Source organism: Triticum urartu, chromosome 5A, assembly GCF_056163025.1.
Source record: "Triticum urartu cultivar PI428250 chromosome 5A, HENAU_Tu73, whole genome shotgun sequence".
In the NCBI taxonomy this organism is placed as follows: Eukaryota; Viridiplantae; Streptophyta; class Magnoliopsida; order Poales; family Poaceae; genus Triticum; species Triticum urartu.
Window position 1 is genome coordinate 558,140,379 of NC_141877.1, and position 11,359 is coordinate 558,151,737.

An 11,359-nucleotide genomic window follows, 5' to 3' on the forward strand; every position below is an offset into this window, starting at 1 on the left:
TACCGCGGGGTCTGTTGTCCCATCATATGATTCGATGTTTACGGGTTTAACCCTTCTGGGAATTCGTGCTCCATTACCTCGTCAGTGAAGCAAAGGGTGTGTGCGGTGCCTCTATGTCAGGCCACATCGCGACGTAGCTCGGATGGAGTCCGTCTGCGGTTCTCGGCCCGGGCGTGATTATGATTGTTGCGTCCGTCTATGTAGCCGTTGTCGCGTGTCGGGGCACGCCCCCGCGATCCATAGATCGATCTGTTCTGACCTGCTCTACTGTCCAAATCCTGCTGCAGGTCATATGTATGTCTCTGAGCTGTTTTATCTTTGCCTTTACGGTGAGGTGGTACGGGCTGGTGTTCGGCTTGAATTGCGGCTTTGTCCCGGCCACGTGGTGGTCGGTCAGCCGCATTGCGCGATGATGGTACGGGCTCTAGCACCTCATCATCGAACTGAGGTAGCAATTTGTGCTTCGGATAACTTTTGGCTGGGCGCTCGTGGCCGTATTCCTCGGCTGCCAGGACATTAGTTCATCTATCGTTGAGCAGATCTTTGTCAGCTTGAAGCTACTACTGCTTCTTTTTCAGGCTCCTTGCAGTGGCTATTAGCCGGCGCTTGAAGCGCTCCTGCTCGAGAGGTTCCTTGGGCACGATAAAATCCTCGTTGCCGAGGCTCACCTCATCCTCGGAAAGCGGAAGATAATTACTGTCCTTCGAGTCTTTGTTTATGGCTTGTTCATCAGGGCTAACTTGCCTGTATTCCCGTTTGTCCTATTCAAAATTTGGCTCGACGGGGTCTTCATTGTCTTCGGCATCGTCCGGAGTATTGTTTTCTCCTGTGCCGGTATTGTTGTTTTTTCTACAGCATGATTTAGAACGGCGCTGCTGACGCCGGTGCTTTGGCTATATCTCAGGAGGTTTATCCTCGACTGGGTCTTCTTTGTCATCGCCGTTATTTTCTTTGGGTATATCCACCATATACACATCATACGAAGAGGTGCCGACCAGTGGCCGGTAAACATCGGGTTTTGTGCCTACTCGTCTCCTGCATCGTCGTCCATACCGTCGATTATTGGAAATATGCCCTAGAGGCAATAATAAAATGGTTATTATTATATTTCTTTGTTCATGATAATTGTCTATTGTTCATGCTATAATTGTGTTATCCAAAAATCGTAATACATGTGTGAATACATAGACCACAACACGTCCCTAGTGAGCCTCTAGTTGACTAGATCGTTGATCAAAAGATAGTCATGGTTTCCTGACTATGGACATTGGATGTCATTGATAATGGGATCACATCATTAGGAGAATGATGTGATGGACAAGACCCAATCCTAAGCTTAGCTCAAAGATCGTGTAGTTCGTTTGCTGTAGCTTTCCTGAATGTCAAGTATCATTTCCTTAGACCATGAGATTGTGCAACTCCCGGATACCGTAGGAGTGCCTTGGGTGTGCCAAACGTCACAACATAACTGGGTGACTATAAAGGTACATTACAGGTATCTCCGAAAGTGTCTGTTGGGTTGGCACGAATCGAGACTGGGATTTGTCACTCCGTATGACGGAGAGGTATCTCTGGGCCCACTCAGTAATGCATCATCATAATGAGCTCAATGTGATCAAGTGTTTGATCACGGGATCATGCATTACGGTACGAGTAAAGTGACTTGCCGGCAACGAGACTGAACAAGGTATTGGGATACCGACGATCGAGTCTCGGGCAAGTAACGTACCGATTGACAAAGGGAATTGTATACGGATTGATTGAATCCTCGACATCGTGGTTCATCTGATGAGATCATCATGGAGCATGCGGGAGCCAACATGGGTATCCAGATCCCGCTGTTGGTTATTGACCAGAGAGTCGTCTCGGTCATGTCTGCATGTCTCCCGAACCCGTAGGGTCTACACACTTAAGGTTCGGTGACGCTAGGGTTGTTAGGAAGACTTATGTGATTACCGAATGTTGTTCGGAGTCCCGGATGAGATCACAGACGTCACGAGGAGTTCCGGAATGGTCTGGAGGTAAAGATTTATATATGGGAAGTTGTCATACGGTCGCCGGAAAGGTTCGGGGGCATATCGGTATTGTACCGGGGCCACCGGAGGGGGTCCGGGGGTCCACCGGGAGGGGCCACCTCTTCCGGAGGGCCTTATGGGCTGTATGGAGAAGGGAACCAGCCCAAGTGGGCTGGGGCACCACACCCCCCTAGGGCCCATGCGCCTAGGGTTGGGGGAAACCCTAAGGGGGCGCCCCCTTGCTTGGGGGGCAAGCCCCCCTCCCCTTGGCCGCCGCCCCCCTCTAGATCTCATCTAGAGGGGGTCGGCCCCCTTCCACCTTCCCCTATAAATAGAGGGGTGAGGGGAGGGCTGCATACGAGATCCAAGGCGCAGCCCCTCCCCTCCCCAACACCTCTCCTCCTCCATAAGAGCTTGGCGAAGCCCTGCCGGAGTACTGCAGCTTCTTCACCACCACGCCGTCGTGCTGCTGTCGGAGCCCTCTTCCTGAACCTCTCCCTCCTCCTTGCCGGATCAAGGCGCGGGAGACGTCCTCGCTCCGTACGTGTGTTGAACGCGGAGGTGCCGTCCGTTTGGCGCTAGGATCTTCGGTGATTTGGATCATGTCGAGTATGACTCCATCAACCCCGTTCTCTTGAACGCTTCCGCTCGTGATATACAAGGGTATGTAGATGCACTCCTCTCTCCCTCGTTGCTAGATGACTCCATAGATTGATCTTGGTGATGCGTAGAAAATTTTTAAATTCTGCTACGTTCCCCAAAGTGGTATCAGAGCTAGGTCTATGCGTAGTTACTATGCATGAGTAGAACACAAAGTAGTTGTGGGCGTTGATATTGTCAATTTGCTTGCCGTTACTAGTCTTATCTTGATTCGGCGGCATCGTGGGATGAAGCGGCCCGGACCAACCTTACACGTACTCTTACGTGAGACCGGTTCCACCGACTGACATGCACTAGTTGCATAAGGTGGCTGGCGGGTGTCTGTCTCTCCCACTTTAGTCGGATCGGATTCGATGAACAGGGTCCTTATGAAGGGTAAATAGAAATTGGCAATTCACGTTGTAGTTTTGGCGTAGGTAAGAAACGTTCTTGCTAGAAACCTATAGCAGCCACGTAAAAACTTGTAACAACAATTAGAGGACGTCTAACTTGTTTTTGCAGCAAGTGTTTTGTGATGTGATATGGCCAAAGGATGTGATGAATGATATATGTGATGTATGAGATGATCATGTTCTTGTAATAGGAATCACGACTTGCATGTCGATGAGTATGACAACCGGCAGGAGCCATAGGAGTTGTCTTTATTTATTTATGACCCGTGTGTCAACATAAACGTCATGTAATTACTTTACTTTATTGCTAAAGCGTTAGCCATAGTAGTAGAAGTAATAGATGACGAGACAACTTCAAGAAGACACGATGATGGACATCATGATGATGGAGATCATGGTGTCATGCCGGTGACAACGATGATCATGGAGCCCCGAAGATGGAGATCAAAGGAGCAAATGATATTGTCCATATCATGTCACTATTTGATTGCATGTGATGTTTATCATGTTTTACATCTTATTTGCTTAGAACAACGGAAGCTTAAATAAGATGATCCCTCGTAAAAATTTCAAGAAAGTGTTCCCCTAACTGTGCACCGTTGCAAAGGTCCATTGTTTCGAAGCACCACGTGATGATCGGGTGTGATAGATTCTAATGTTCGAATACAACAGGTGTAAGCCAGATTTACACACGCAATACACTTAGGTTGACTTGACGAGCCTAGCATGTACAGACATGGCCTCGGAACACAGAAGACCGAAAGGTCGAGCATGAGTCGTATAGAATATACGATCAACATGAAGATGTTCACCGATGTTGACTAGTCCGTCTCACGTGATGATCGGACACGGCCTAGTTAACTCGGATCATGTTATACTTAGATGACTGGAGGGATGTCTATCTGAGTGGGAGTTCATTGAATAATTTGATTAGATGAACTTAATTATCATGAACTTAGTCTAAAATCTTTACAATATGTCTTGTAGATCAAATGGCCCATGTTGTCCTCAACTTCAACGCGTTCCTAGAGAAAACCAAGCTGAAAGACGATGGCAGCAACTATACGGACTGGGTCCAGAACCTGAGGATCATCCTCATAGCTGCCAAGAAAGATTATGTCCTAGAAGCACCGCTAGGTGACGCACCCGTCCCAGAGAACCAAGACGTTATGAACACTTGGCAGACACGTGCTGATGATTACTCCCTCGTTTAGTGCGGCATGCTTTACAGCTTAGAACCGGGGCTCCAAAAGCATTTTGAGAGACACGGAGCATATGAGATGTTCGAAGAGCTGAAAATGGTTTTTCAAGCTCATGCCCGGGTCGAGAGATATGAAGTCTCCGACAAGTTCTTCAGCTGTAAGATGGAGGAAAATAGTTCTGTCAGTGAGCACATACACAAAATGTCTTGGTTGCATAACCGCTTGACTCAGCTGGGAGTTGATCTCCCGGATGACGCGGTCATTGATAGAATCCTTCAGTCACTTCCACCGAGCTACAAGAGCTTTGTGATGAACTTCAATATGCAGGGGATGGAAAAGACCATTCCTGAGGTATATTCAATGCTGAAATCTGCAGAGGTAGAAGTCAAAAAGGAACATCAAGTGTTGATGGTGAATAAAACCACTAAGTTCAAGAAAGGCAAGGGTAAGAAGAACTTCAAGAAGGACGGCAAGGGAGTTGCCGCGCCCGGTAAGCAAGCTGTCGGGAAGAAGCCAAAGAATGGACCCAAGCCCGAGACTGAGTGTTTTTATTGCAAGGGAAGTGGTCACTGGAAGCGGAACTGCCCCAAATACTTAGCGGACAAGAAGGCCGGCATCACGAAAGGTATATGTGATATACATGTAATTGATGTGTACCTTACCAGTACTCGTAGTAGCTCCTGGGTATTTGATACCGGTGCGGTTGCTCACATTTGTAACTCAAAGCAGGAGCTGAGGAATAAACGGAGACTGGCGAAGGACGAGGTGACAATGCGCGTCGGGAATGGTTCCAAGGTCGATGTGATCGCCATCGGCACGCTACCTCTACATTTACCTAAGGGGTTAGTTTTAAACCTCAATAATTGTTATTTAGTGCCAGCTTTGAGCATGAACATTGTATCAGGATCTCGTTTAATACGAGATGGCTACTCATTTAAATCCGAGAATAATGGTTGTTCTATTTATATGAGAGATATGTTTTATGGTCATGCTCCGATGGTGAATGGTTTATTCTTAATGAATCTCGAGCGTAATGCTACACATATTCATAGTGTGAAAACCAAAAGATGTAAGGTTGATAATGATAGTCCCACATAATTGTGGCACTGCCGCCTTGGTCACATAGGTGTCAAACGCATGAAGAAGCTCCATGCAGATGGACTTTTAGAGTCTCTTGATTACGAATCATTAGACACGTGCGAACCATGCCTCATGGGTAAAATGACCAAGACTCCATTCTCAGGAACAATGGAGCGAGCAACCAACTTATTGGAAATCATACATACTGATGTGTGCGGTCCAATGAGTGTTGAGGCTCGCGGTGGCTATCGTTATGTTCTCACCCTCACTGATGACTTGAGTAGATATGGGTATGTCTACTTAATGAAACACAAGTCTGAGACCTTTGAAAAGTTCAAGGAATTTCAGAGTGAGGTTGAGAATCAACGTGACAGGAAAATCAAGTTCTTGCGATCAGATCGTGGGGGAGAATACTTGAGTCACGAATTTGGCACACACTTAAGAAAATGTGCAATAGTTTCACAACTCACACCGCCTGGAACACCTCAGTGTAATGGTGTGTCCGAACGTCGTAATTGCACTCTATTAGATATGGTGTGATCTATGATGTCTCTTACCGATTTACCGCTATCATTTTGGGGCTATGCTTTAGAGACTGCCGCATTCACTTTAAATAGGGCTCCGTCGAAATCCGTTGAGACGACACCGTATGAATTATGGTTTGGGAAGAAACCTAAGCTGTCGTTTCTAAAAGTTTGGGGATGTGATGCTTATGTCAAGAAACTTCAACCTGAAAAGCTCGAACCCAAATCGGAAAAATGCGTCTTCATAGGATACCCTAAAGAAACTGTTGGGTATACCTTCTACCTCAGATCCGAAGGCAAGATCTTCGTTGCCAAGAATGGGTCCTTTCTAGAGAAAGAGTTTCTCTCGAAAGAAATAAGTGGGAGGAAGGTAGAACTTGATGAAGTATTACCTCTTGAACCGGTAAGTGGCGCAGCTCAAGAAAATGTTCCTGAGGTGCCTGCACCGACTAGAGAGGAAGTTGATGATGATGATCATGAAACTTCAGATCAAGTTGCTACTGAACTTCGTAGGTCCACAAGGACACGTTCTGCACCAGAGTGGTACAGCAACCCTATCTTGGAAATCATGTTCTTAGACAACGGTGAACCTTCGAACTATGAAGAAGCGATGGCGGGCCCGGATTCTGACAAATGGCTGGAAGCCATGAAATCCGAGATAGGATCCATGTATGAAAACGAAGTATGGACTTTGACTGACTTGCCCGTTGATCGGCGAGCCATAGAAAATAAATGGATCTTTAAGAAGAAGACAGACACGGATGGTAATGTGACCATCTATAAAGCTCGGCTTGTCGCTAAGGGTTATCGACAAGTTCAAGGGGTTGACTACGATGAGACTTTCTCACCCGTAGCGAAGCTGAAGTCCGTCTGAATCATGTTAGCAATTGCCGCATTCTATGATTATGAGATATGGCAAATGGACGTCAAAATGGCATTCCTTAATGGTTTCCTTAAGGAAGAATTGTATATGATGCAGCCGGAAGGTTTTGTCGATCCTAAGAATGCTGACAAGGTGTGCAAGCTCCAACGCTCGATTTATGGGCTGGTGCAAGCATCTCGGAGTTGGAACATTCGTTTTGATGAGATGATCAAAGCATTTGGGTTTATGCAGACTTATGGAGAAGCCTGCATTTACAAGAAAGTGAGTGGGAGCTCTGTAGCATTTCTCATATTGTATGTGGATGACATACTATTGATGGGAAATGATATAGAATTCTTGAAAAGCATAACGGCCTACTTGAACAAGTGTTTTTCAATGAAGGACCTTGGAGAAGTTGCTTATATATTAGGCATCAAGATCTATAGAGATAGATCGAGACGCCTCATTGGTCTTTCACAGAGTACATGCCTTGACAAGATATTGAAGAAGTTCAAAATGGATCAGTCAAAGAAGGGGTTCTTGCCTGTATTGCAAGGTACGAGATTGAGCACGGCTCAATGCCCGACCACGGCAGAAGATAGAGAAAAGATGAGTGTCGTCCCCTATGCCTCGGCCATAGGGTCTATCATGTATGCTATGCTGTGTACCAGACCTGATGTAAACCTTGCCGTAAGTTTGGTAGGAAGGTACCAAAGTAATCCCGGCATGGAACACTGGACAGCGGTCAAGAATATCCTGAAGTACCTGAAAAGGACCAAGGAAATGTTTCTCGTTTATGGAGGTGACGAAGAGCTCGTCGTAAAGGGTTACGTCGATGCTAGCTTCGACACAGATCTGGATGACTCTAAGTCACAAACTGTATACGTGTATATTTTGAATGGTGGGGCAGTAAGCTGGTGCAGTTACAAGCAAAGCGTTGTGGCGGGATCTACATGTAAAGCGGAGTACATGGCAGCCTCGGACGCAGCACAAGAAGCAGTCTGGGTGAAGGAGTTCATTACCAACCTAGGAGTCATACCCAATGCGTCGGGCCCGATGACTCTCTTCTGTGACAACACTGGAGCTATTGCCCTTGCCAAGGAGCCCAGGTTTCACAGGAAGACCAGGCATATCAAGCGTCGCTTCAACTCCATTCGTGAAAGTGTTCAAAATGGAGACATAGAGATTTGTAAAGTACATACGGACCTGAATGTAGCAGAATAGTTGACTAAACCTCTCCCTAGAGCAAAACATGATCAACACCAGAACTGCATGGGTGTTCGATTCATCACAATGTAACTAGAATATTGACTCTAGTGCAAGTGGGAGACTGTTGGAAATATGCCCTAGAGGCAATAATAAAATGGTTATTATTATATTTCTTTGTTCATGATAATTGTCTATTGTTCATGCTATAATTGTGTTATCCAAAAATCGTAATACATGTGTGAATACATAGACCACAACATGTCCCTAGTGAGCCTCTAGTTGACTAGCTCGTTGATCAAAAGATAGTCATGGTTTCCTGACTATGGACATTGGATGTCATTGATAACGGGATCACATCATTAGGAGAATGATGTGATGGACAAGACCCAATCCTAAGCTTAGCTCAAAGATCATGTAGTTCGTTTGCTGTAGCTTTCCTGAATGTCAAGTATCATTTCCTTAGACCATGAGATTGTGCAACTCCCGGATACCGTAGGAGTGCCTTGGGTGTGCCAAACGTCACAACGTAACTGGGTGACTATAAAGGTACATTACAGGTATCTCCGAAAGTGTCTGTTGGGTTGGCACGAATCGAGACTGGGATTTGTCACTCCGTATGATGGAGAGGTATCTCTGGGCCCACTCAGTAATGCATCATCATAATGAGCTCAATGTGATCAAGTGGTTGATCACGGGATCATGCATTACGGTACGAGTAAAGTGACTTGCCGGTAACGAGACTGAACAAGGTATTGGGATACCGACGATCGAGTCTCGGGCAAGTAACGTACCGATTGACAAAGGGAATTGTATACGGATTGATTGAATCCTCGACATCGTGGTTCATCCGATGAGATCATCGTGGAGCATGTGGGAGCCAACATGGGTATCCAGATCCCGCTGTTGGTTATTGACCGAAGAGTCGTCTCGGTCATGTTTGCATGTCTCCCGAACCCGTAGGATCTACACACTTAAGGTTCGGTGACGCTAGGGTTGTTAGGAAGACTTGTATGTGATTACTGAATGTTGTTCGGAGTCCCGGATGAGATCCCGGACGTCACGAGGAGTTCCAGAATGGTCCGGAGGTAAAGATTTATATATGGGAAGTTGTCATACGGTCGCCGGGAAGGTTCGGGGGCATATCGGTATTGTACCGGGGCCATCGGAGGGGGTCCGGGGGTCCACCGGGAGGGGCCACCTCTTCCGGAGGGCCTTATGGGCTGTATGGAGAAGGGAACCAGCCCAAGTGGGCTGGGGCGCCACACCCCCCTAGGGCCCATGCGCCTAGGGTTGGGGGAAACCCTAAGGGGGGGCGCCCCCTTGCTTGGGGGGCAAGCACCCCTCCCCTTGGCCGCCGCCCCCCCTCTAGATCTCATCTAGAGGGGGCCGGCCCCCTTCCCCTATAAATAGAGGGGTGAGGGGAGGGCTGCATACGACATCCAAGGCGCAGCCCCTCCCCTCCCCTCCCCAACACCTCTCCTCCTCCATAAGAGCTTGGCGAAGCCCTGCCGGAGTACTGCACCTTCATCACCACCACGCCGTCGTGCTTCTATTGGAGCCCTCTTCCTCAACCTCTCCCTCCTCCTTGCTGGATCAAGGCGCGGGAGACGTCCTCGCTCCGTACGTGTGTTGAATGCGGAGGTGCCGTCCGTTCGGCACTAGGATCTTCGGTGATTTGGATCACGTCGAGTACGACTCCATCAACCCCGTTCTCTTGAATGCTTCCGCTCGTGATCTACAAGGGTATGTAGATGAACTCCTCTCTCCCTCGTTGCTAAATGACTCCGTAGATTGATCTTGGTGATGCGTAGAAAATTTTAAAATTCTGCTACGTTCCCCAACATCGATGTCTTCGGAGCCGTAATCGAGCATATCGGTTTAAGTCCTCAATAGTGGCTATGAAGTAGGAGGTGGGTGGGAAGCGAAATTCCCCGTCATCAACCCCCAGTTCAAACCGGATATAATTCGGTTGTGAGTCCCCTGCTGAGGAAAGGGTTTTTAATGAGTTCAGCACATCGCCTAAAGGTGAGTGCCGGAAGATGACCGCGGCGCTGAATTCGACGACCGGGGCCTGATCGGGCGCGGACGCGCGTGGTTCAGAACCTGTGGCTGGAGACGAATGCGAGGTTCCGGTGACATAGATCATGCTCGAGGTTGGGTCTGTGTGCGGCTCCAGCGCCGCTGAGTCTGCGGCTCCCGTGGCGGGATTGAGCTTCTTGTCCTCGGATGGCGTAATTTGCTCCGGATCTAGGGCCGGAGCACTTACAGGTGCTATCTCCTGGGTATGGTCCGATGACAGATTTAGGTCATGCTCATCATGGTGGCAGGGAGCGGCTGCCGTGGGCTCAAATCCGTCAAAAATCAAGTCTTCGCGGGTATCAGCAACGTAGTTCGAGCTTCCAAACCTGACTTGATGGCCAGGGGCGTAGCTGTCGATCTGCTCTAGATAGCCAAGCGAGTTGGCCCGCAGTGCGAAGCTGTCGAATACGAAGATCTGGCCGGGGAGAAAAACTTCCCCCTGGACGGCATTGTTGTAGATGATTGACAGGGCCATCGAACCTCTTAGAGACGACGCAGCGGAACTCTCAATGAAAGCACCAATGTTGGTGTCAAAACCGACGGATCTCGGGTAGGGGGTCCCGAACTATGCGTCTAAGGTCGATGGTAACAGGAGACAAGGGACCCGATGTTTACCCAGGTTCAGGCCCTCTCTATGGAGGTAATACCCTACTTCCTGCTTGATTGATCTTGATACAAGAGTTCATCTACCATGAGATCGTAATGGCTAAAACCCTAGAAGCCTAGCCTGTATGATTATGATTGTCCCTATGGACTAAACCCTCCGATTTATATAGACACCAGAGGGGACTAGGGTTGTACAAAGTCGGTTACAGGGAAAGGAATCTTCATATTCAGACGCCAAGCTTGCCTTCCACGCCAAGGAGAGTCCCATCCGGACACGGGTAAGAGTCTTCGGTCTTGTATCTTCACAGCCCATCAGTCTGGCCCATGTCCAACAGGCCGGACGTCCGAGGACCCCTTAGTCCAGCTCTCCCTCACCCGTGGCGGTTGAGCGCTCGATGACCCTTGATCGGTCCCCTGAAATTGAGAGCATGCTCTTCCGCATTCTCCACGTCTACAAGGACCGCCTACATCATCGCCTCTCATCCATGTAGTCATCCTCGTCGGACGAGTCTCTGACGACTCAATATAGTGCTCGTATATGTACCCTATATCCGAATACATTGCTTCAAAGAAGAAGGGCAAAAAGAATTAGCATCGGCATTTCACAGAACAGTTGCCGGGCATGGTGAGTACCGTAGGAGCTAATGGTACCTGCTCGGCGGTTTGGGGGAGAGGTGTGGAACGGCGGTGGAGAAGAAGCGGCTTCGATCCCTTGTGTACCGCCGGAGGT